Raw genomic sequence first — 27,938 nt, 5'->3', positions numbered from 1 at the left:
TGATTTTTTTTTTGTTCAGATAAACAAATATTTTAACTTGGCATGTTTCTTAAATATCTGCAAGCATATTATGGCATTTTTATGCTTTAGTAGAGTCAAAAACTTACATACAACACCTTTAAGGTTTCTGTTTGAGACTGGTTCTGATTAAGTTAACAAGCATGTGTGTCTAGACCTCTGGGTATGTTGTTTATAAATTGTTTTGGGCTTTAGAAGGTCAGCATTCTAAGCATAGCCTTGTGTGAACGAGCATTAGGATTCAACATGAAGCCGATTTTTCATTGGGTGTGCTGGGGTGGGGGGTAGCACAGTGCGCTGTGAATGGACACTTCTTCATAGAGAGTAAAACAGCTTCTCTACAGAATATCAATATATCTCACTACTTCAAATACCCTTATACTCTCTCTTCTATTTCTAGTGGCGACTCGTTCTCTTTCCTTCTTTTTTTACTTAATAACGATTAATACTCTTGGCCATTTCATATTTTTCTCAATGCAAGTCTTGGAAAACAGCTCACAATTTTATTTTTGTTTCAGCTGGAGTTTTGCAAGGAGAATGAATTAAACTCCTGTAAATTATTTTTAGCTTTTTTTAACTTTTAGCTTTTTTTATGTCCAGTGAATTGCAGCAAAGCTATGAATAGGAAAAATTATGACTTCCAAAGCATGCAAGAATGTACATTTTAAAACACCATGGTTATAATGAACAAAAAGTGATCAAATCCATTTATAAATCCCTTAATTCTTTCTTAACTCTTTGCATTAGGCCTACAGCAAACATTCTAATGTTTTCAAGAATGTACAGTAGAATGGCACACCTAACACTAAATTGCTGATTGCTGCTCTTGAAGCAGTGCACATCATTCAGGTGATGAAAATAATCCCTCTTTTGTAAAGAATTCATTAGAGACGATAACCGCTCAACACACGCATATGGAATGTAGAAGCCTGATAAGTTTGCCCTTAAGGCCACTTCAATTTCTTTGCTTTTGTCTGTCTGAGTTTGTAGCCTTGATGCATTTCTCTCTACCTGAGATTCCCCTCCTTTTTTCAGCAGGCATGGCCTCCATGTGTACTACCTGTCTGTCTGGTTCACTTATCTCATTTATTCATATGTGGCTGCAGATGAACAATCCTCAAATTTACAAAAAATCTGCTAGTGATGATACATCCTCCACAGTCAAAATTCCATTTTACGCGGTTCAATTTGAGTTACATATTTAAGTGGGGATGAATGGGGTAGGCAAATGGGTGACATGCTAACATTGTCAGGCTGTGTGTGAATGATAAATGTAAAGGCTTTGCCTGAGCTGTTGTTTATACCTCAGCAGCAGCTACTGTTGTACAGAAGATAAGGCTTTGAGTGGACCTTTCACAACGAAATTTTTGTATTAGCAACACTTCTGCATGTACAAGTTCTGCTGTAATTGTAAAGCTTGTTAGATAACTCCAACTTTGTAGGTCAGTTACCTCATACTTGTCAAATTTTATTAGACAGACTGCAAAGAAAAAACAGCATTTCATGCTAACCTGTTTCACCTTTTAAACATATATATCATAAATACACAAAAATAGTGTAGCCCTTAAAACCCCAAACAAGTGACTATATGTGTATTTTGATAAATTGTCCTCTCTCTCTTAATTACTTCAGGAAATTTGATTAAAAATAGCTAGGGTTGGGTATTGAGAACTGGTTCCATATTTTTAGATCCACGTGCATTTGGTGTGTAAGAGACAACAACTTTGTGAGGATTATTCTGTATTGTATTTATTAAAAAAAGTGCAGTCTTTTTAAACTTTAGATTTTTATTTCTGTACCTGAAATTTGTTGTTGTACTTATTTATGCTATTGCTAATTGAGTTGTTTAAATTAATTCTTGTTTTTTTTTTGTTTGATTTATTTGCCTTTTTAGGTTTTTGACTGTTTAATTTGATTTAGTTTTTTTATTTTTGATGTGTTATTTTTTTTTTTTTTTTTTGTTGTGGTATTTTTTTATTCTTGTAGGCCTAAGTGTTCTGTAGGCCATTGTTTAACTGCAACAGAATGCTTTGTAAAAAGACACAGAATAAATATGAAATAAATGTCTGATTTCTTTTATTATTTTATTATTATTATTTTTACCTTAGAATCAAACCTAGGAATTGATAAGAATCAGAATATACATGCAGAATCGGAATTGGAATTGTATTTGATAAAATTTGATACACAACCTTAAATATAGCATAATATTTTATTTGGATGTTGTATAAAACAAACAAACAAAAAAAATCTAATTGAGAGCAAGGATGCAAAGGACAGAGTGTGCAATACATTCTCATCTCTGCCTCCACTGCATGCACTTCATGTGCTTATTCATCACACACATGTGCTATATCTAATACTCTTAATAATGCACAGTGGATAGATAACAAAAAAATCGAAAAATTACATGCTTCCCTAAAACTGATCATCATGCCACTTTACTGTAAGGCTAAACAATAGTGACAGTAGTCTGCCAAGTGATATAATATTTTACATACATTTAACACATTGTAATCTTTCATTTTACATTAAGTTTTAGAGGGGAAATAAAATAAAATAGCTGGAAATAAACCTTATAATTTAACTAAATTAAAGCTATAAATCCGTACATCATTTTCTATAAAGAAATATGGTGTGCCACATGGTGCAAACATAAAATGATCTGTTTAATGCTTCCCACCATATCACAAATTATTCCGTGTTAGTCAGATAGATATTGTTAAGTGGCAGCCACAAACAAAATTTGTTGCGATAAACATTAATTTGATTGAATGGCTGTTGAAAAAATGTGAATGTTTGTTTGAAAACATGTAAATGCTTTGTGGCTTCAATTATTCTCTGTGACAAGTGATTATCAGAAATTAACAGTTGAACACAAATCTATAAACACATAATGCACCAAAGATTATTTTACTCAAACTGGCTGGACACACAGTCAGCAAAGCCTGTAAACACCACTTGTCAGCATTAAATATCTACAAAACTACAATAATTCATTTTTTTCTTCTATTTCCATCCCATCTTTTATAGAATAATAATACACTTCTTAATATATGTTTTTTAATCATGTAAAAAAAAAATAGCATCTTCACTTACACACAAACAACAATATTTGCCTACAAATTACATTAAAATATTCAAATTAATGTAAACTGCCTTGTGGGGATGTCCGTGAGCACTTTTAGATTGCTCTAATATCTCAAGTAAGTGAACAGTGTGGAGTAGAAGCCAAGCAGGGGGCATTTATATTTCCTTTCACTCGAATACCACTCCTTCACAAGCATAACACATTAACAAACTAATGATTTTTTTTTAATTGATACATTGTGCATTGCATGCACACAGATGTTTGTGATATTTAAACATAAAAGCAGGGGGTATATTTAAAAACAAACCAAAACAAAACAAAAAAAAAAACATAGAAACCCTTTATAATGGAGCATAGCTAGGTGAATATTTTGCTATGGGGCATGTTGGGAGTGAGTGAAGAGCGGTAAATGAAAATCCCAAACTGGAACGGATTGATTACAGATTACTTGAAATGGGTAGGGGAAATTGCTGTCGCTCCACACCATACTATGCTCAGAACTCCCTTAGGACAGTATGAACCTTATCATCCCTGGTCTGTTCATCCACAAATGTACATATTTTGGTAATGATAAAACATACATTTATTTAAGATATTTAAGACTTTTTATGCCCCTAAATTTTGAAAGTTTATGTAAGCTATATTTGAATACTTTTTAAGGTCACATAGGAACCCTAAAGAACACATTAAGGAGGACCAAAGTCATTAATACACAAAAAAGTATTAAAAGTAGATACTCATCCCTAATATTATAAGTAGTCAAAAAAGTGCATTGTGCATTCCTAATAAAATAAGTAGCAAAGACTCTTGTAATGAAAAAAGAAGTGTGAGAGAAGTCGGATTTATCACACAAAATGACTAAGCCTCACAAATGAATACTGGAAGTGGAAAGAGACAGGAATCAAATGCTCCATGAGGAAAAGAAACCACACTGAGAGCAAACAGAGATGGCACCAAACACGATAATAACAGATTGCCAAACAGATACAGAGAGCCCTGTCTCCAGCCTGAGTGAATGACACAGGAATGTAATTAACAGCATCAAAAGACACACCACAACTCGCGTTGTACAGTACTTATGTCCTCGCACAGAGCGGCATCTTAAATACACTCAGATTAAGACAACAAACACACAATCAGATTTGTCAACTCAAAAAAATGGACAAGTGTGTAATTACCACACACCCAGTGCTCTCACTCAATGAAAGAGCATGTTTTGGTTGCACATCTATTCATGTCATTATCTCTCGACCTCTAATTTATCAGTTTATTCACATCAGAGACAAATGTAATCATTTAATTACATTTACAAGAGACAGTGAGAGCATTAAGAAGCCTGAGTCACGGGAATGCGTGACAAGTGTGATTGTTTTCTGAATCAAGAGGATTACAGAAAACCCAAAAGCTTCGCTCAAATATATTCAAAATATCAACAAGATTAATTAGTCCATGCTGAGAGCCACACAAACAAGCCAAAATTCACAGTACCTGACAATAACCTGAGAGGTGTTTTTTTTTTTTTTTTTTTGGTTAAGAAGTCTCTGACCTTTTCAGGATAGAAAAAGTTTTAGCAAAGTCTTCTGTCTTATGCAAGCTCTGGCAATATCACCAACCAGAGTTATGTTGTGTTCTATTCTTCAGAGAACTGGAATTGATGTTTTATCTATAACCTGATCTGTCCTCTGTCCACGTGTATCTCGCTATTCAAGATCCCCTTCAGTCCAAAAATGGTAGAGGGGAGGTTAGAGGTGAAGAGCTGCAGCTATAGCACTGCCTCTGCTTTCAGGTCTAGCCAGCAAAGACTACCTATTGAGAGGGCTGACGGGCATACAGGTGCTGTAATGTGTAAAACAAACATACAAAAAATATATATCATGTTCAGGATAGTTAATCATTGATTTATAGCAGTGGAATGAACATTAATAATCTAAGCAATCAATTAGACTAAAAAAGAATAACACTATGATGTAACTTCAATCCATCACGAATTTAAGCACTCTCAAAAAATATCTTTATATCATAATCTTAATAATCTTTACAATCAATAAACTGCCTACACTGTGAAATGAATCTCTTAGATTGTACGTACATCTGCACTTTGTTGTTTATGATGAGAGAATTTGCGAGTGTGCACTGAACAAAACTCTGTAGGTTCAGTGATGGATTGTCTGAATTTAAAATAATTATTAAAAATAAGTACCGTGAGATGTGTAACCAAAAATAGCATTTCGGAATATAAACACGTGTATCAATGTTCTGAAAATCAGGTGATATTACTACACAATATATAAAATGAACTGCTTTTTAATTGGAAAACAGATATGATAGATAAAACAACAAGCAGATAGACTAAATACATAAGATTTTATTGCACAAAAACATCTCAGTTACGTACGTAACCCTCGTTCCCTGATGGAGGGAATGAAGACGTTATGTTGTGACAACATAGGGGGTTCACTTGGAAAAGGTGGTTTACGGAGACCACATCCTGCCCGTAGGGAGGTATCATGTGGAAACACAGATATGGACTGACCAAGGCCTGGGGCAGTACTACATATGGAATGGGTCTTTGAGGCAGGTCCCACCTAGGAGAAGGGAGGAACGGCTTCCAGGAGACACTGGCAGAGTGGTCTGTCAAAGGGAAGACGTGGGTTCACAGAGAGGGAAACCTTACCATGGAAGAATACGGGGAGGATATGGGATATGGGATCGCCTGTAGGGAATCAAGGAGTGGTCTGTCAAAGGGAAGACGTGGGTTCACAGAGAGGGAAAGTGGAGAGGCTACGCATCTCCGAGCTACGATCTTTTGGGTGCTGGCGATAGGGGGCGTCATGGGCGAGAGTGAGGAGGCAGCAAATCACACACTGTCAGCCCACACGGCTGATAAACAGGAGGAAAAGGAAACTGCTCTTTTTTCGAGAATTTGGGTACCAGAACGGATACGGAAAACTAAAAACACAAAATACAGGATTCTCCTCTGGGGGAAGAAGTGACACTATCTCTGGGTTGCCTGGCCTTGACGCTATCTCAGCACGGGGCAGAGGTGCTCTGGAGGACACAGGGGGGCACTCTCCGGGGAGGATATGGGATATGGGATCGCCTGTAGGGAATCAAGCGACTGGCAGACTGTGGCTGAGCCCGTGGCAGACGGAGGATCACATCGGGACTGGATGTGCTTGAAAAGTCCCCGACAGTGTACCCGAACAGGCCAACCTGCGAGATGAGACCGTCAAGAAAACAAATTTTGTCAATGTCTCTCGTCTCAGCAAGGTTGAGCCAGAGATGGTGCTCTTGTGCCACTAACATGAAAATCACCTTTCCAAGGGACTGCGCCGTTACGTCTCAGCAAGGTTGAGCCAGAGATGGTGCTCTTGTGCCACTAACATGAAAATCACCTTTCCAAGGGCGAGGGCTCGGGATTGGGCGGTGTGGTCACCTCCAGCCCGATGCTCATGGCTGCCCGGGCAAGCATGGCCGTCAACTCCTACCTTTCCAAGGGACTGCGCCGTTCATCCATAAGCTTCATTCTCGGAGAACAATAGCCCATCACCAATGCCGCTATCAACATCCAATCCTCAGGTGGCGCACTGAATGAAATGCTGGGACCATCACGAGCTGGGCCAGCAGAATCACTCAGGAGCTGCACGGGACATTCGCTGCGGGAGAAGTGAGAGGCTCTCACTGTAGCCCTCAGATCTCCCAGAGCTCTAGCTGGTGGTCCCCTGCTCGTGACAGCGAAACCGGGACGTATAGAGACAGAGGGTGCCACTCTGCTCCCTGTGAGGAGAGAGAAGCGAGATCGCCGTGAAGCCATGCTCATACGCCCGCAATGAACATATGATTCATCCGTTAATGCAGCTTCAGCATGTAAATAAAACAGAAAATAAAGAGTTTCTTCAAGAAACTACTAAAAATACATCTGTTCCATCTTTATTTGACCCTCTAACTCTAGCACTTTCTATTATATTTTAATTCTACTTTATCTATTTATCTTCTTTAAAAAAAAAAACACTAGCTTTCTATTTTTTCTATTATATCTACTTGTTTTTCTTTGTGTGTGTGTGTGTGTGTGTGTATGTATGTATATATATATATATATATATATATATATATATATATATATATATATATATATATATATATATATATATATATATATACCTTGCTACGTATACTACATTAGGCTAACCGAGAATTGTAATTTGCACTTATATATTGCTTCTCTTTTGTTGGTTTTGACTGCTTTTATTGTCCTCATATGTAAGTTGCTTTGGATAAAAGCATCTGCTAAATGTCAAAATGTAAATATAAACGGTAAAACAATTGTGGTACAGATTAGTGTGATTATTAGTACTATAATAAATGTACAATTATTTGAATACAAAAACTAGTTTACAACATCTAGCAGCACAATGAACTGTTTTGCACAGCTAAATAGGCTAAATGGAGATTGCAGACACCCCCTTGAACACTGAAGTTCATGCTAGCTCTTACATTAAAAAAAGTTTCAAAGGAAAAAAAAAATATTGTTTCCATTGTTTTTTGTTTTTTAGTATTGTGAGAATATAGTCTTGTTTTTTTACTGTGAAAACTCTGAGATTTTTATGTGTGATGTTGTGTGTATATGAGGATATTTTTTTTTATAAATATATAAAGTGTAATGTGTTTGTATGTTAATTAATATAATAATTTATTGATAATAATTGTATTAATAATAATAATAATAATTAATTATTTTCTTAAAAAATTAATGTAATAATTTATTTTTAATGTTTGTTTTACAGTTTAATAGTTCACCATAGACATTGCCCTACCCTGCTCATATGGTATTAATTTTATTTGTGCAGGCCTTAAAAAAGGTCTTAAAATGTCTTAAATATTAGCTTAAAAATCCTGCAGCAACCCTGACTCCCTATGTCTTCACGACATAACTCGTAGTGACCGACAGATAGGGAACTACTGTTGTACTGTATATAAGGGGATAATTGCAGAGAGGCACAAAAGCGTTTATGTGCATCCCAGGAGCACAATGATGCACTTTAAAGCAACATCACCTTTTGGAGTCACAGGCGGGCCTCAGTCTGCAAAGAGAGGTTTATAATAGAACACAAATAGATGAGATATGGAGTGTGTGCAACACCTAGTTTAATAAATCTATCAAACAGTTTACTGAGCTTTTTTTTCATCCAAGTTTTAAATTCCAGTTATTGGGCTTGAATGACGAGTTTTATTCAGTCGCCCATTCCAGAGCTATAATCTAACATACACCAGGTACCAATAATTTGGCCATTCAGAATCAGCAATAAACTTCTGAGTAATACACTCCTTTTAAATAAAAGCACTCACCTTTATCTACAGATTATTCATAATAATGGAAATACAGATACATCATTGAAAGAGTTTTACTGTGCCGACTGTGATAACCAAAAGCGACACGCAGTTTAAAAGTGCTAAATAAAAAATGACATTTGACAGTTGCAGCAGAGAGAAGAGTTTCCATGAGCTTAAATTCAATGACTTGAACAAAAAAACTAGGCATACATGTTTTTTGTTTTGTTTTGTTTTTTTGAAGCTTGACAGCTTCAAATGGTAACAACCATGGGCAAAGCACAGTTTGTTTGCTTCAGCTAGCTTTAATTGGCAGCATTCATAGTCACAATTTTGGTAGCCAAAGCAAAATGCTGCTCAATATCAAATAAAAAATAAAAAAATAAATAATGACCCAATAACTTGATTTTAGGCTGAACCACCACAGAAGAGTTGCATCCTTGTCAAATTATTGTCATTTTCCTACAACTAATGCACTGTCAACTGTCCAATTTAGCAGCATTTGCAGTTTTGCTATTCTACAGTATCTACAATTAAATGAAACAGTGGTGCTATAATGTAGTTATTTACGTATTAAGTATGAGGGTTAAGATTGTTCTGTTTTTTAACATTTTTTTTATTCTCTTACTTTCTCTCTCGACATTAAGTATCATTGTTAGGATTGTTATGTTTTTTGACATTAAGACATTTTACATTAGACGATTACAAGAGCAACATGTATTAATGTATTTTAATCTTATTTTTTTTTGTATTAATGTCATACAATTTTATTTTTTTTTATGAGTTAGTAATAAGTATAGTATGTTAACAAATCTACTGAAAAAATGTGTATATTTAGTAGCACACACACACACACAAAAAAGTATAATTAACGTGTACAGAAAAAAAAAATATGTTCAATTAAATATTACATAAATATAAAATTATTATAAAAATAAATATTAAAGATATGGTCCGAGTATGACTTTACTACATTTAAATCCAGAGTGCAACACACGACCTAAAGGTAGAGCAAGCCAGTGTTAGAGCATCTCGCTTTTCACTAGTAATGATTCAGATGTCCTCGTAGACTATCAACATCAAGTTAGCTCAGATAACTTCCATTCAGACGCCCACCAGCATTGATCAAGCTGTCTGTCAGTGACCCACATGAATGCCGTGACCTCTGATCAATTCTCTACTGATGAGATAAAGGCAGAGGTTCCAGAAAAAGCCCAGGCTCTGCTCTAGGCCTCATGACAAATCAATCCAGTTTCCCAAAGGCTGCTGTATTACACTTCATGAGCAGCAGCGTCTTGTGTGTTTTCCTACTGACACGGATTGCAACGAGCACTTACTGCCTTTTGTGTTCACTGAACTGACCTGACATCTATACGGCTGGCAGTATCCTAAGGGAATAAGGCATTGCTTTTGCAAACAGCTTAAAGTCTTGAATACTACTGATAAGCATCACACATTTGTCAAGGCAAATAAAGACTGTAAATAAGATTAGATTTGTTCTCTTCAATAGACGCTGACGTGATATAGTACGGCTGAGAGCGCTTGCTGTTGAACCTTTTTACTGGTTCTGTCACTTCAGTTACACTTCTAAATTGCCTAGGCAAGACACAATGTCACAAAACAGAGCATTGTACCATCTGTAAATCTCTGTATTAGTGTAGCACACAGACAAGTAGGATGTTGTTTCCATGATAAGGGCAACCAATTAAACAGCAGTTTGAATAAGCTACATGTGCATCGTCATTGTGTTGTCACTGTGTATTTCTCGCATTGTAAAAAATGTCTGTTGTGCAAAATGTCTTTTACACATGCTTTTCTGGGAACTGCCACACATAAATACAGTGAAAACTAAAAAGTATAAATAATTTTAAATAATTTAAATGTTTTAATAATTTTAAATAATTTTTTATGTAATTTTTGGGGAAAGTGTTTAATCTGGGATATTTGGGGTATGTGTTCACACAAAGCTCACCAAAATCTAACTTTTACATGTTTTCTTATACAGCAGTCTTCCAATAATGTAAGTATGAAATTATCTTTCATTTCAAGATTCATCTTTCATTTGAACACAAATAAATTTGTATTGTTTTAATCTGACTAAATTAGGTAACAAAAAAAAAAAAAAAAATTAGGTCATCAGCAACAAAATATGTATTCAAATTAATCAAATATTTAGTGGATGAAAAACACTAAAATGATGATAAAATATTACTGCTTACTGCTTTTCAAAAGGCAATGTTCCTTAGAGGCCCAAATGACAAAAATGACAAAATTTATAGATTATAAACATGGACAAAGCACCAAAATTTTGCGCTCAATAAACATTTTCATTTAACATAGTTATCTATGTTTTTTATTCATTTTTGTTGTTCAACTGCATCTTTTGTGACCATCAACACACAAGCAACACGCGCTAACAAAATGGTTATTTTTCAAATACAAAATACTGCTTTTAAATACCAATAAATTAAATCATATCAATTTGTATTTGATTAATATTTGATATTTAAAATCTTCATTAATAGTCAGTAAGAGTTGTCACTATTTTGCAAAAAAAAAAAAAGTTTTGATGCAGCTTTAACAGTCATTTCAATTGTGACTGCAAAACAGCAGTAACATATTACCCTAACTAACATTTAATTGGCTTCAAATAATTAAAAAACTTTTTTATTTTTTATTTTTACATAAAATAACAAGTGGGCTCATATGATATTTAGGCTTATTTAGGTAACTTCCCTAACATGTCTAAATGCAGGACACAGTGTTGCCACTTTTAAAATACTTATAAAAATTAGTACATTTGTCAGAGCAATTATTGAGTGTGATTTTTAATAATTAGTCTGCTACACAAACTATCATACTGTCACGCTCAAAGTAAAATAAGTAAATAAAAATTTCATACAATAAAAGTCAATTGAAAACAAAGCAATAAAATGAACAAAGAGTTTATTGAGTGAATAAAAATTTCATACAATAAAAGTCAATTGAAAACAAAGCAATAATGATTATCATAAAATTAAGTGCACCAACTTAACTACTAACTGTGTACACAAAGCAATAAAATGAACAACTATGTGTACCTATGTACTGGTTGTCCTAATTCAGTTAGGAAACTAACAGTAGTTGTTGCAGATGAGACCAACCATTTAGACAGAATTGCCTAAATTGAGCCCCATACACTAGCTGAAATCCTCATTTTCTGTTAAAAAACAAATTTAACAACTACATTTTTTGATATAATTTAAAACTTTTGTGACTGCTGTTTTAGGCTTATTTGTTTGTAATATGGCAGTACAAAAGAAATGAACAACTTCTTTTTGCCTAAGCAGATTATCAGACCTTGATGCTGCAACTAATCAACTGTACTAAATTTGCCTTTTCCTCTTTTTCCCCAGAAATAAAAACACTAATGATGCACTCTTTTATCTGCCTGAACATTTTTGCCACAAAATAAAACATTATTGTCAGGTTTCAGTTGACAGAGAAAGTTAAAACTCTTAAAAATACTTAAAAATACTTTGGCACAATAAAAAAGAAAATTATTCAGGCTAAATCATATTTAAATCTAAACACTGTCTGATAGTGATGCCTCTTGCCAGAAACTACTTTTACAGTCGATGTGTGATGAGATGCACATGGAGAAACAAAAATCGCAACTAATGTGTGCAAAGTATATTGCAGCTAAAATACAAACGTGACACACACACACACACACACACATATATATAAATATATATCACACACAATATATATATATATATATATATATATATATATATATATATATATATATAAATACAAATATACACACTATATAAATATCACACATACACACACACACACACACACACAAATACATTCTCATCCATACGCACAATATCACTGCATTCATAAGCTATCTAATCCATAAATAACAAACCAGTGTTATCTGGTCGAGAATGAGGCAGTCTGCTATTCTTAATAATACATGAAAAATCATGTAGATCAATATTTTGGACTGTATCCACATGCTTTGCTCTCACACACAAAAAAGCTCTGCTTGTTTGAATCAAAACCATTCCAAGCAAATGATAACCTGGGAAGTAAGGTGCACATCTTTTATCTTGGTCTTGGGCTGGAAGAATGCATGCCTTTTTGTAGTCAACCATAAATACAGAAGGTTTAATACTCCCTATCTTACAAGCTGGGCATTTGGGGAGTTTAAATCATTTTGAGCACACCAATCAAAAACAAACCTAGGACAAGCAGTTACGGGGCAGAAGGGGTAGCGGCCTTGAGGCTTTCATTGAAGCCGTGTGGTTTTGAGCAATATAAGCTGTCACAAATTGCAGAAAGAGGACGCAGAGGACACCATCGCATTGACATCAATGATGACACTTTTATGAAGCATCGTAAAACAAGCGGGTGAGCAGGGTTTCAGAGGAGTGTTTCTTCACCACAGCTTCCAAGCCCAGTCTTCTCTTTAACACTCAACTGACATAGCTGACAGCAATGAAGACTAGTGCGCCCACACCAGGAGAAATAAACAAGCAAACAGGCTCTTAAAATTGGAGACAAGGGACATAAGTTGGATCCAAATACACGGGGAAAGGAGCCATATTGGCCAGCTTTAGGTCAATACTTGCGAACATAAAAATACAGCATTCATGACTCAGAAACTGACAACAAAACTACAGTCACAAAGCCATATCAACATGGACATAGACACATTTTCTAAAGCTAATATTTGATTCAGAACTGAAGTCAAAACAAAGGTTTTCATGCCTAATAAGGGGAGTTTTCATCAATTAAGTGATTATGGTAATGAGGTGGATGTGACAGTGTGGAACAACAGACTTGTCAGATCAACAATGCTTATAAAAAGCTATCTTAAGATACTATAAAGAGACCAATTTTTAGCACCATAAACGCCTGTCATGCCATAATAAAAAGCATATTCTGTCACTTTTGCAATTTGACTCTGATACAGAAAATTAAATGAGGGGAAGTGCTGGATATGACACTCCAGGAAGAGACTGTCTGCTTTTAGCACAGACTTCTGAGAGGTCAGAGAAAAAGGAGTCGAGGTAATTATGAATATTTCTGCTACTGTGCTCTACTTACTAAAGAGGAGCCCTGACAGATGTCTTAAAAAGCACAGTCTTGGGTCTATTCCGTGGCAAAACAAACCACTCTGACTCGACAGAAGAGCATGCTAATGTTTGTTACTGCATTAACCTCAGATAGATAATCACAAGTCTAGGGAAAGAGTATCTAAAATCAATCGTCAAAGGAATGTGGACTGATTATGCTGTGTCCGGCAAAGAGTTTTTTAAGCCTACAGCAGTCCATGGGAGGATTCAGTTCTAATGTTGATCAATGAAACTAGCTCACAAGTTTGTTTAGTAGACAATAAATCTCTAGAGGAGGATGGTAAGACTTCTTCAAGACAAAAGGATTTTGAAGAATACTGGAAATTGAGTTAAAACCAGAAATGTAAATATATTAAATATAGTACTGCTGGCAATATATACTTTGCAACAGTAGAAAAATATTAACCAGTAGAGATTCTGCTGTACCCTTTAGACTGTGGTATATCTGCAGCATGAAATCTGACACTAAGCTACAAATTATAATGTACTCGGCAGACTGTGCAGGTCATGCTTCCAGTATAGACTGCTTTGATAAATATAAAGGGATCGGTTTAGTTTCGACATGTCACAGATTGTCACGTTTAAGCACAGTATAATTGTAGATTCTTTAAAGTTACTGTTAGGCATATCAATATGGCATATGCTGTGAAGTCACCATGCATATTTCAGCTATTTTAAAATGGCATTCAGGGAACCCATGGATTTTGAAAATATATACTTCTGCATAAATGCTGGGAGACAGCATCAACACTGCATAAAGCCCTTTATTACTCCCATGCGTGTGATTCTGCAAGCTATCTGTGCCCCACACTCAGGTCCGAAGTTCAGTCTGGAATGGAATTCCTGTCACTGGCTCAAAGTGGACACTAATGATGCTCTGATGGGCCGGGTCCGGTGGCGGGCCCTCCTCCTCCTCCTCCTCATGTCAAAGAGCAGCCCTCTTTACCGCAGAGATTTGACCTAACCGGGTTTCAGCAGCGGATCGCTTTCACATCCATCACCAGGCCCGTGTGACCGCTCCGCAGACCTCATCGTATAATGCCTCCTTAATGAGCCTCAAAATGCTTTATGTTTTGATGCATTGCCATTCAGCTGAAAAGTAATCCAGAAATGGACGAAGGGATCATTATTAAGCATTAGCATTTTACCAACATTACTTGCCGAGCTGTAGAGAAAAAAAAAGCACCTAATGACCACTTTAGTTTAGTAGCTAACACAGTTAGAAGCCAAGTTGGGAGGGGTCATGTAAGCTGATATTGAGGAATAGATGACTGCTCTCTGAGTTGTGGAAATTTACTGCCAATGAAATTACAAGCAGATTTAAAAACAATTTATCAAAGACGTTAATGCCGCTCATTTAGCACAATAATCTTCCTGGCTGGTTATGACATGTGCAGTGTGTCATGTCTGAATGCATTTGGAACATGATGAACCACAGAAAAAACTTCAAGGTATTCTTAATATCAGAGGTGCAGACAAATAAAAAAGGGGGGGTTTTGAAGTTCAAATCAAACACTACATTCATGTTTAGAGAATTTTGAAATCGCCATGAAAACTTGTTCTGCATGCCAAGTTCTAGCTAAATGATCAATTACATTTCTTGTAATTAATGTCACTACTTATTTTATTATATATATATATATATATATATATATATATATATATATATATATATATATATATATATACATACACTTTTATACTTTATTCATAATATTTAACATTTTAGTGTGTCTATGTCTAAGGTGAACATAATTTATATAATAAATAATGTTTTATCCCTGCAATTATTAACTTATACAAAACAAAGAACAAGCCACAGTTTCCATGCAAGAATAGCACTTCATATTTGTACTATTGCTCATTATACAAACAGTATATTAACCTAATCAATCCCCAAAGGCCCATTTAGTAAAATGTGCTCTAATTTCACCAGGCGCATACTGTGTCCTTCACAACAAAATTAATACAAAAATGTCTGGTGATTGATTATGTGATTATTTCCCTGGTTTATAACAAATCGAGCAAAATTACTGTGGGGAAAAAAAAAGAAGAAAACATGACAGATATTCGAAAGGAAACAAACCGCAGAAAGCCATAAACCTTAGGCACACATTCTACTATCAAAATGAAGAGAAAAAAAGTGATTGCTTAAAATGTATAGAAGTAGAAATGTTTCGAATATTTTAGAACATCTCATTGTCACACAGTTGCCGGTGCTGTAGTCTGATCTTGTTTGTGCCTTTCAGGATAATACTCTGCATAAATGAGGTTATGTTACTGGGAGCAAAGTTTAAAACGAGAATCTACAAAGAATCAGACAACAATGTCTAGGGACACACATAAAATAATGGTCCTAACCTTCTTTGCACAAAACACAATAACACGTTATCACTAGAACTCAAGGGAAATAATAAATATTATTAAAAATAATAATAAATTATACTTTGTCAAAAACAATCTCAAACAATGTCAAACAGCTCTGTGATGATGCTGATTCATTTTGCATAGCAATGCACTGCTTCTTTTCAGCATACTTAAAAAAAAAAAATAGATCAATGTATTCAAACATCTATTTATGGAGAGCATAATTGAGGGCTCCGTTAGATGGCCACTTCATTTATACTGCTCCAATTTCAGCTGTTTGTAGGTCACTATTAGCTAGGCAAGTCCAGCTGTAATTACTCATGTCTGAATTAGAAAAACGACATGCCGTCAAGAGGAACCACATATATAACAATGGGATAGTCATTGTCTGCCCATACTATAGGCTCTCATTTCAGCTATTTCAGCTCCATTGTTCTGAATTTCCTTATGGTTCAATGCCAATATTTTAGAACATTTTTCATTTAATTGATGCATTCTACCAAGGTCAAGATCAGTAAGCAATGTGTTTAACATGTAGAACAGGAAAAAGAGTGCCACAACATATTCAGCAAGCTAGCGGCTCTATAAACATTAGGCTCAATGGCTAATATGAATGAGACAGCCTCTTACTTAACAGGCAGTCAGAGGGCAATGAGAATTCAACTTGATAATGAATGACACTTTCACAAGAGAGCTGCAGGGCATCATTCTAGCCAATTGGAATTTGGAATTCGATGCCCCGATGCAAATGTTTGTTATTGGCTTTTTTGTTTTTTTCTATTTTATAGATTACTGTCACGATCAGACCTCTTTTCATCATCAATATAAAATCTGTCACAGCTTGGGTTGACTCCCATCTGATGTTAGTCTTTACCTGCCAATTTCTATTTAGAAACAGGAAAATGTCAATCTGCCTAACGTAACACAATGGTAACCCAAGTAGCAGGGCCTACGGTTGAGACCATCAGTGAAGATATATTTTGACAGTCTTTGCTAAACAGTGTGAGAAACAGGCTTCAGCTCTTAACCATGGCATGATGAGTCCTGCCTTGTCATAAGAACACTTTGCTGATGTGCCGCTGGGGAGAGAAGTGAGAGATGCTGTAATTACAAGTGGCTGTGGGCTGGAGAGAGAAATGAAGGGAAAAGGAAAGCACAGCGGAAAGATGAGAGGACACAATTATAGGGGTCAGAGTGCCAATGGCCGCTTGCTCCTCAGTTCCCTGATCTTGGAAGCTGTGCTACAGTATCTCCACCTTGCCAATGCTTGTGTAAACTCACACCAGGAATGCTTTAATGTACTGCTAAAAACTACAAGCCATGCTAAGCATGTAAGCTAATGCCTTTTCAATGATAGTGTTTCATTAAAACTTGGTCTTTAAAGGCACATCTGACCTTTGTGTCTTCAGGTTAATAAAGGAAAGGTGTTTAAATATTCATGGCAGATCAATTTCAAGGTCTGTGGGCAACTTGTAAAAAGCTTTGCATTTCAAGTATAAATTTGAGCTGGGGGCATTTTGTGTATAATATGAATGAACACCTATCGGTGGAGCTAAACAATACAATATAACAATATAAAAAATATTTATGACAATTCTGTCTAAGCATAACGCTTAAAAGATTCAAAGGAAAATTTCTACCTCAAACTAGGGATGCATCGATCCGAGACTCAGTATCGGTATCAGCTCCGATACTGCCACTTTCTGTCGGATCGAGTATCGCTCAGACGAGACAGATCCAAAGCCAATTTAGTGCGTATACTATTCTGTTATTGTTAAGCCCCACAAAAGGCACAAAACATTATAAAGCACCATAACATTTTTGTGCACTATATTTCAAGTGTTCTGAAGCCGTTCCATAGTTTAATGTGAAGTATAGTTGAATATCACGTGGACTCTTCTCCCCGCTGCGTCTGTCTGTCATCCTCCATTCAGCATTCAAACTGTGTGTCACGTTTGGTAAAAACTTCAGGCAAAACGATGAAACTCTCTTCAAGAGCAGACAATAACTGAGATTTTAAACTGTTAAAAGAAAATATTGCTTAAATTTTTTTTGCGTTTTTTTTGGTGATGTGTGTGTGTTTTGATTCAGTTTTGTTTTTATTTGATAGTTATGTGCATGGGATGTTTGATAAACACTTTGTGCCGCTCTGTATTGGAGCCATACCCTTTCGTATTATACTTTTGCTCAATGAAAGATTATCAATAGTCTTTTTTTGTTTTGTTCTATCTATCATGTGTTGCTGCCTTCATCACTGTGCTATGCATTTAAAAGAAATGTCTTTTAATTTTATAGTATATATATATATTCAATAGTCTTTTTTTGTTTTGTTCTATCTATCATGTGTTGACAATACAAAGAGCTGTGTACCATTTTACCTTTAGTCCTACAACTTATTAACTTTTATTTGTTCCCCACTAAATAATGTTGTTTCACTAAATTTTTAGTTTATTTTGACTCTTTTTAAAATTATTGTGCACCCATGACTTTTCTAGAAAAAAAACTTTTGCTGCTGCTGATCTATCCACTAGTCATAGATTATGATTATATATATATATATATTTAAAAGAAATATATATATATAATATATATATATATTTTATATTCAGGTTACTTGTTTTTCATGAATATATTTTTACAACAATACAAAGAGCAATGTGTACCATTTTACCAAATTTAGTCCTACACTTATTAACTTTTATTTGTTTAAATGTTTAGTTTATTTTGACGTTTTTATAAAATTATTGTGCCCCCATGACTTTCTAGAGAAAAAACTTTTGCTGCTGAATTATCCACTGATCTATCCACTAGTCATAGATTATGATTATATATATATATATATATATATATATATATATATATATATATATATATTTTTTTTTTTTTTTTTTTTTTTTTTTTTTTCATTAAAATTAAGTTGTCTATATTTAGCAGATTGTGTTTAACAGACACACAAGAGTGATGAGCAGGACAACCCACAGAAGTACAGAAATTCTACATTGATTGAATTGAAAAAAAAAAAACTGCCAAGGTATCGGATTGTTATCGGATCAGTTCTGAAAAAATGGTATTGTTGCATCTCTACCTCAAACATCTACTGCCGTCTACTGACAAAGACAAGAAATTGCCCTTAGGAAAAGCATATTTCCATTTAAGCACTGACATACAGATCATAAATACAGTACACAGAGTACAGTCAATTCCATTAATGCTATTTATTTATTTTTTTTCAGTAATCCATGACAATAAAGCTTTCAAACATAGCATACATTCAAGTGCATGTCCAATCAAATAGAGAAGTTCAGTGATGAAATAAAGTGAGTTGTGATCAAACTTTGTCTGCTACTTCACAAATATACTGATGTGAGAGCTGAAATGCTCTCTACTGTATGTAAATCAAGCTGCTATAGTTAGAGATATCTGACTGAAATCCCAAACTTAATTACAATTCTGGTCCACAAGGAAGCCTTCAGAGTGAATTGAAACTGTTTGGCAGAAAAGCTTCCAGCTATATACGTTTTTCATTTTAGCGCCCACTCATCAAATATCCTGATGTCATCATGCCTTTCAAAGAAGGTTAATATATTTCTGCACAGTCTGTATCTATATACAATGCACCTATATTGTTTTTTGAATTCAGAATTTCAAATACTCTGTTGACCTCAATACTGTTAAGAGTGGTGAAGCCTGACTGCACAATTTCCTGCCTGACATGTCAGATTAAAACCTATTACATTTCAAATCACTTCATTTCAAAGAATAATATACAAAACGTCTGTGAGTCTTGAAATTGTTCATTGTTTAAAAGCATGCAAGGCATCCCCTCATCTTAATAAGAAATCTCTCTATTCTCCAGTTCTGATTATTAGAGGCATACAAGTGTGAGCCAATCAAAGCCTCTAGAAAAAGTCCCTCTGAACCCATATGCCTGAAAATGAGTAAGGAATACAGTTCCAATCCATACACATAGTTCCTGTGCTGTTTCCTATTAAAAGGTGGCAAAAACATTTTGAATGTCACATGGCACACAGCTGGGAGAGGCTGAGGTTTTATAGAAAGGCAGATGGTGACAGACAGCTGGTTTTCACCTCTCTCAAAAACCATTGTGTCTAGGGGGGAGAAAGCATCACCCTGCACTGCCGCCACAGGTCAGGAGACAAATATACGAGGCCCAAAGTGCCAGTGCTGACTTCATATCCACCTATAATGTCAAACGGAGAGGCTTTCAGCAAATTATCACCCAGAGAAAGGGCAATTTTCACCCCTACTAACTCCGTAGTCCCCACAGAATGGGCAACAGATTGCTGTTGGGGAAGTTTAATGCGGTTGCGAGAGCATGACGGAACTTGCAGAGAGATGCAACACACTTTGAATGTCATTTAAACTACAACCTAAAGGACACTTCTACAACATATTTGACGTTTAACAATATTGATTTTGTTATAGCAATACACCAAAATTAAAAATTCTGGACTGAAGCTGAATCCAAAAATTCTGGGCAGAAAACAGAAATAGAACATTTTAAATTAGCATTTTCTTAGGGGGAAAAAGTAATTTTATAATATTTGTCACATTAGTTATGCACTGTTAATTTAATGGGCATCAATAACATAGCATCTTTATTTTTTTTTTTTTTATTTTTTTTTTTTTTTTTACAAATATTCTAACTGTAAGGAGCTAAATCTAGTTTCAAGCAAATCTACTACAGATCTCTATAGATACTAAAATTTGAAACATATTTGTGTCAAATATAAGCTGTACTTGCTTGAATGGGGGCTTTAATGCACAACTAAGACACAAACAAAAAGTAAATTTCAGACAGGTGCAAATCTCATCAAGATTGAACCTGATATTTTTCTCAGCAAAAATATTTTTGAAATCAAAATCAATAATAAAAAAAAAGAATTAATTTAACCTAGAAATTATCATAATCTCATGCTCTCATACTTGTTAAAATGTTGCGATACCATGCATAATACATACAACATTCACTGCATAAACATTGCAACATGAACCCTGGCAGCAGAATCTAATGCCAGCAGACACAAGAAAATACAAAATGAATGATGTCTATGAAATAAATTCATTGGCAATACCCGCTTGCTGTTGTGCTGCCAGACTAATGTGTATACATATCAAGAGTATAAAGAGCAAGCAGAAGCACAGATGACCAAGTGTATCAAGCGCACTTTTCTAGCACATCTTTTCTTAACATTCTACTTCTTACAAAAAATAAAACATATATGTGTGTATATATATATATATATATATATATAATATAATATATGATATATATATATATATATATATATATATATAAAATGACAGACAAAAAAAAAAAAAACACACCACAGAATTTGGTAGGTTTATCTGTCCGGTATTTGAGTAACTTAAAAAGATCAAAATGTGCAATGCTATTTCTTGATATAAAGAAAACTGCATTAGCAAGAAGATGAACGGAAAGCTACCACACACAGATATATGTACTTCAACGCCAACAAAGACCATTTCAAATCAGTACTGCTGTCTTTCTGAGCATTCTAGTCAATCCCATTTCTCACATCCCAGTTCCATCACAGATGCCACTCTTCAGCTATCCGGCTTTTATTCTTTCTGATGTCCTTAATTTTAAGTGAAGGGGACGAGGGTGAAATCATCAATTTAGACATCAATCAATGTGTCATCTGTACTTCGTTCTAAAAAGCTACCGTGTAACAATAAAAGGAAGTTTTCTGCAGCTGTTAAAAATAAAGCCATGGCCAGAAAGTCCACCATTAGAAATACTGGGAAGAGTAGGGGATGAGCAATACATTACAGTATTGATTTTAGTTTGCAGGCATGCCAGTCACACACATAGAAATCGGGATGTTCTCTGCCTCTTTTGGATTTGTACAACCAACTAGTAATTACAAAGGAAGTTGAGCAATTAAAAATCAACAGAAACCTTTACAATGCTGAGAGAGAAAAAACCGAAGCAATAAATTAATGCTAAGAACACTTGTAACAGCTCCATTGTTTCTACTCAACGCTTAGAGGTCAGGCAGCAAAACGCAGAGATATGTTACCCTTTATCATGGAAATCCAGTCAAAGGGACCTTATAAAATTCCAGTTTACTGGTTATATACAGCTTAAATCAAAGGAATTTGCATTAAAACTTATAAAATTGAATTTGCATTAAAATTGTATATGCTTTATTTTTTAAATTTAATTTGTTTAAATACATTGTGTAACAATATATTGCAATGCAAAAATGCAACATCCATATATCATGGGTATATGGTATGTATTGTGTATAGTGAAAGTTTAGACAGATTTAATATAGCATTAGACATAGCTATGGGAAATCAAATTCGGTAAACAAAGATGCTCAGACATTCAGTCTGTTTGATTATTAATAATAAATTAGATTGTTTATTGTTTATTGTATATATACAGTGTGTATATATATAATTATATATATATATATATATATATATTATATATATATATATTATTATATTTTTTTTTATATTTCACATTTTTGTCCTTTTAACAAAATTGTATTGTTGTACCTAGATTTGCTAGTTTTTTATTATAATTATTACTATTATTATTAGCACAAACACGAGCTATCGTGTCATTTACTGCATACAAGATGAGACAATTTCTGTCTCTGTTAGAACTGCACCTGTCACAAAAACTGCAGATACAGAAAAAACGCTCATACTGTATTTCCATTTTATTTAGCAGATGGTTTGAATGACTTTTATTTAAACTGAATGATGACCTGACCCTTGTTGATGTAGGTAATGTGCATGATACAAATGAAACAATGTATTCTGTGGCAGTCTCCAATAAAGTTACTAACCAAGACTATTTTTACTCACACCTTTTTTTTTTTTTTTTTTTTTACTCCTTGCCCTCCAAAACTGCCCACAGCCACCTGTTGGGGACCTAGAACAGTGTCACTTTGGAGTCACAAGCAGCATGCGAAAACATTGGCCACTTCATTGTATTGATATTAAAGCTGAGGTGACCTCCGGCATTTCATGTGACCTTTCACTGAAATACGGTTCATATCTATGTTTGACTCTTAATGGAATAAGGGCTCCTCAGTATTTTGACACCTAAATTTTCATTTCACAATCCCCCTTCTCTATCATTTTATCAAGGTTAGCCACCTACGCTCTGCCATTTCAGACGAGTTTAACAACTGTGATCTTGACAATATGAAGCCTCTGTTTAGAAGAAAATGTAAATCTTTTTTTTTTTTCAGCCACAAAGATTTCAAGAAATGTAATCCTGGATTTCTAAGAACAATTAATTTAAATAAATGCAATGTGTACTTAATATCATGTCTGTTGGCATGTCTGTACAGTATCTTGCAATTGCTTATGATTCTTAAAAAAAAAAAAAAACAGCTTCATAATGAGGACAGCCACCTATGAACCCCATGCACCATATCTCAGACCCTTCACCTCAACTACAGAAAATGAAACCGCAATGTTTTCTTTTTTCCCCATTACCATACTTTGCTTGGCCCTTCTCCTTGACTTGATTTAATGTAAACGCATATCACAGAGAAAACATACAAGAATTAGTCTATGGCTTAATGATGTGTGCTACACACACTGTAGCCTATAAACGAAAAACATTCTGTTGATGTGTGTTACAGAGAATGTATACTATAAATGTAAAACATTCACTTGGACCTCTGAACTAGCTAAACCATTCACTTGGACCTCTGAACTTTCATTAACTGAAATATTCAAGTTGGAATGCTGGACTGACTGTAACTTTCAACTTTTCCTGATATGTACATGCTATTTAACACTATTGCTCTTGTTCTGATCAGTTTAGGCCTGCTTTAGCTTTAGTTTCTTTAGTTCAGCGCAAAATGTCTATACACTTATTTTGTCCAGCTTTGGTGCTTAATGATGTGTGCTACACACACTGTAGCCTATAAACGAAAAACATTCACATCAGTTATGAATATACTTAATACAGCCATATATACTAAAAATAAGTTACATTTAGAGAATATAAGTTTTAGTATTAAAAAAAAAAACAGTCACACACACACACACACACACACACCCAGGAAAGAACATGAAAGGGCTGTAAAAAAACGTGAGGTCACCAAAGTAAAATACTTCTGGCAGATTTGCTTTGTCAAAACTAACCTCCCAGGTACAGTTCAGATAGAGACCTGCCATTTTCATCCAGACAGCTTGATTGTGGAAAACTGATGCATTGTGTTATCCTCATTCTAAATTTTCTATTGTATCAGAAGGAAAAGCAATTTAATGTCAAATTTGACAAAAAAAAAAAAAAAAAAAAAAAAAAACTCAGGCACCATCCTGAGGTATTGAGTTATATTTTGAATGAAAAGACTTACAGAGAATTAAGCCGAACAATGCAATAACCTCCTTCCGTGCCCTAATTAAAGAAGTGTAATTAAGAAATTACAACCCTAAATCAGCACACTGCTGCTGCGAATAAGTGTTACACCGTCGCTGCCTTATAGGTATCTCCAGCTGCAATTAAACATTTCAGAGGTCCTCCTGCAGGCTGGCACACCTGAGCAGATGATAAAGCTTCAATCTTGAGCAACACTCAAGAGATTTGTGTCTGTAACTTCAGAGGAAGGGATCAGACCACTATCTCTTATGAACTTATATGGCTACTGCAAGGGTCATGAAAGGGTTTCTGCTCACACACGTTCAGAATACAAACACTACTATAGAACACATTCAGTAGTAACATGCAGCAAGCAGCATGGCTTCGATGTTTGACAGACACAATCCAAAATAGTGTGACCTGACTCTAAATATACTTGGTGCCTTCATAAGATACAGCCAATATTGACTACAATGTTTCACAAGCAACACTATTACACTATTTTTCCCAACATGCAATCACACTGATGAGCTCTACTTGAAAAGTAAAGAGCAACTGATTCTAAACAAACAACGTAATATTAAAACTGAATTTTCAGTGGTAATTATTTGTAAGCTGTAATATATCCCAGAACTCATAGTGAGTGACTGATGTTATTAAATTCTTGAGTTTCTTTCTAAATGAGGAAAGGTGCAATAAAGAATACAAATGATGCATATTGATAATCAATTTCAATGAGTGTGGTGCGGCCATGATCCATCAACTACCCCTGCGCTCGGAAAATGCCCTCGTGAGCACAACAGCTGCAAGCTGCTACGTTGAATCATCAGATTTATGTATGCGGCCAGCCTGGGCTAAAGTTACTTTCCTGTTTCCAAAATAAAAAAGTCATTTAATGTTGATAAATATATTCAATAAAAAACAAATTACCGCTTGGATGCATTCTCTGGTGTCTCTTCACCCCCATTTAGCCTTAATTACAACATCTCTTTTGGTTTCTCTGCCCCTCTCTACCACCTGATCCCCCCACCCTATCTTTCTCTCTCACTTTCTCTCCCCAGCTGTCTCATCACCCTATTGATCCCTTAATTGTGTTGTTTGGCACCTGTTCCTGCATGGGCCCATTTCCAGGTATTTCAACTAGTGCAAAGACTATCATCTGCAATAAAACTCCTCTGTAAGGACATCAGATGCATCTGAATGCGGGAACAGTGCTCATGATTACCCATTACTGAGAAATAACACATTTACAAGTGTGAAGTATAGCAATTTCAATAACGCGTTTCTTGGATCAACTCAATTTAAACATGGTCTCTGAGTAGTGCTATTAAGTTTCTGAGGTGCATGTGCGGGGAACATTTCAATTCTTGTCTTCCAGGAATGGTAGATTCAAGATGGAGTCATACTGCACTTTATTATGAATGAAATACTATGATTTGTGATAGACACACTGAATACTGATCTTTTTATCATTGTCTCAAGTCTAATGTAAATCTCCAACATTGCTTAGAATATATAATTTCAAAATGCCACACTGAAGTGCAGCAGAAATTTCACTTGAATATTCACATGAAAATTTTACACAGCTACAATCAAGCCTATATACATTATAGAGATGGCACAGGATAAATGTTTATTGTTAAGTGCAGTGTAAATTTCTTTGGATACTAATTTCTAAGAGCATGACAGACTAAATACAAGACTTTTGTCAATAGAAACAATGAAGGATTGAAAGCTGCTGTATAGCTACAGTATAGTTCATGAAAACATTATTAATATATAGCTTAACATATAAAAACTATTTGGAAAGAACGATAATCGGTTTAACCGATATTCAGAATTTTGTACTGAATTGTTTATTAGCTTTTATTCAATATTGGGTGTAAATAGGTTTTTTGATTGAGGAAAAACCAGTGTATTGTTTGCATATATAAATAAACATTTTGCGTTGCAACAAATTATTTGCAAGTAACAAATGCGTAGCGTTACAGTTACAGCAGATAATAACGAGAATTAAGATCTACAGCCATTTAGATTATTGCTATTATTAAATTATGAATATATTATTGACATATGAATATCCATAATTAACGTAATGTTTTATTGTGTAGTCAATTTTAATCACTATCAAAGTAGTAAGACGCTAAGAATTTATAATCTGCATTTGTTATCAGACAGTTATTTTGTTGAAAAAATATGTAGGTTGCATGCTAACCAAAACCAATTATTGTATTACTCTGTGCTCAACATATCTATAAGTCCTGTCTTAAATGCAATATGAAACACCTTAACAATGACCAATTAGATTGCAAGCAAAACTCTAAACTTCCTTCCACAGTTTCTCCAGGCAAAGTCTTTGTACTTCTGTATATCAGAAGGATAAATGAAGCCTAAATAATATGTTAGTTGGTCAATTATAAAAACATAAATGATAATTTAATTATTTTGCTTTCTTTTTTCCATTAATCGGGCATTGGATTAGAAAGGTTTTTTCTTTCTTTCTTTCTTTTTTAATCAGGAATGTGCAAAGTTGTTTTGTTTTGTTTCTATTTTCAAGAGAGGTTTTTAGACCTGTAGCTACAGATATTTTAATGAGTGTTATGAGAAGCATCAACAGGTATCACACGATTAATTGAGCTACTGCTGAGCAATAGCCTACCTATGAGACTGATAAATTATATCTAATCATATTCACTTATAACTGATCCAAAAATAACCTCACGTAAATACAAATTTCACACTGGTGTTCATTAACAGCCGCTGAAATCATGAATTACAAACACACACCCACCACCAGTTTTTATGATTTGACACTACACATAAATGTATGTCTTCATGTAAACAAATGGAAAAAAGAAAGGAAGAAGAACAAACAGGCATAACCTACAAACTCATCAAATTGAAGAGGTGTGCGGTAACTTTTACCTTTCAGAGGACGGTTGGTGCTTCCTCGCAGCGGCGGGAAATCGGTCCCACGCAGGTCTGCGCTTTTCACCACACAGCGGATGATACACGCTTGACAGAGAAAATAAGCAGCTCGGTGAGGAGAAATTCTCTCTTTCTCTTTCTTTTTCTCTTTCTCTCTCTACTTCTTCTTCTCAGAGACAGTCAGTCAGACAGATGATTTTCTTGCGTGAGCTTACCGTCGATGAATGTGACAGAATGAGAGTGTGCGCGCGCGGCGTCTCGAGCGCAAGTGAAGTGAAGTTGGGGAATTGTTCTCGCGCCGGGTGCTGAAGTGCAGCCTCCGCGGGGAGAAGATGCAAAGTGTCTGTGTACACTGACCACTGACTGAGGTCCTACTAGGATGAGCGAGTGCACTGTGTGGAAGAGCGCATCGTGTCTGTGGAGGGAAACAGCGACTCTCTCTTGCGCATCTTTGTTTTAACCCCTGAACATCACACACGGGTCTCGTGACAGATTAACCCTGGATTATCAGATGTCCATGCATCTTTAACTCTCAGAGAGCCCAGCACTGACACTTATTTATTTTCATTTTATACTAACAAGAATTGCTTTTATGAAGCCATTGTAATACAAAGAGTGATTTTAAGCATGTTTTCTTTAAGATTTTTTTTATTGTGATATTGTGATTGATTTTGTGATTTTTTTCTTTTTTTTT

General features: G+C 35.0%; 1 protein-coding gene across 3 annotated transcripts in view; it reads right to left on the bottom strand.

Moving 5' to 3' along the window:
• Positions 1-27,668, bottom strand: part of LOC109087252 (teneurin-3-like) — a 497,439-nt gene extending 469,771 nt beyond the window's left edge. For 2 of the 3 annotated variants that reach the window (XM_042716547.1, XM_042716552.1), the window contains exon 1: positions 27,242-27,668. The gene's annotated coding sequence lies outside the window, so the exon portion shown is untranslated. The remainder of the gene's footprint in view (positions 1-27,241) is intronic. The other variant, XM_042716548.1, reaches the window with a different exon arrangement.
• Between the last annotated feature and the right edge of the window lie 270 nt (positions 27,669-27,938).

This window comes from Cyprinus carpio, chromosome B1, assembly GCF_018340385.1.
Source record: "Cyprinus carpio isolate SPL01 chromosome B1, ASM1834038v1, whole genome shotgun sequence".
Lineage (NCBI taxonomy): Eukaryota > Metazoa > Chordata > Actinopteri > Cypriniformes > Cyprinidae > Cyprinus > Cyprinus carpio.
The sequence above is the reverse complement of the archived record's forward strand: the minus strand, read 5'-3'. Positions and strand labels throughout refer to the sequence as shown.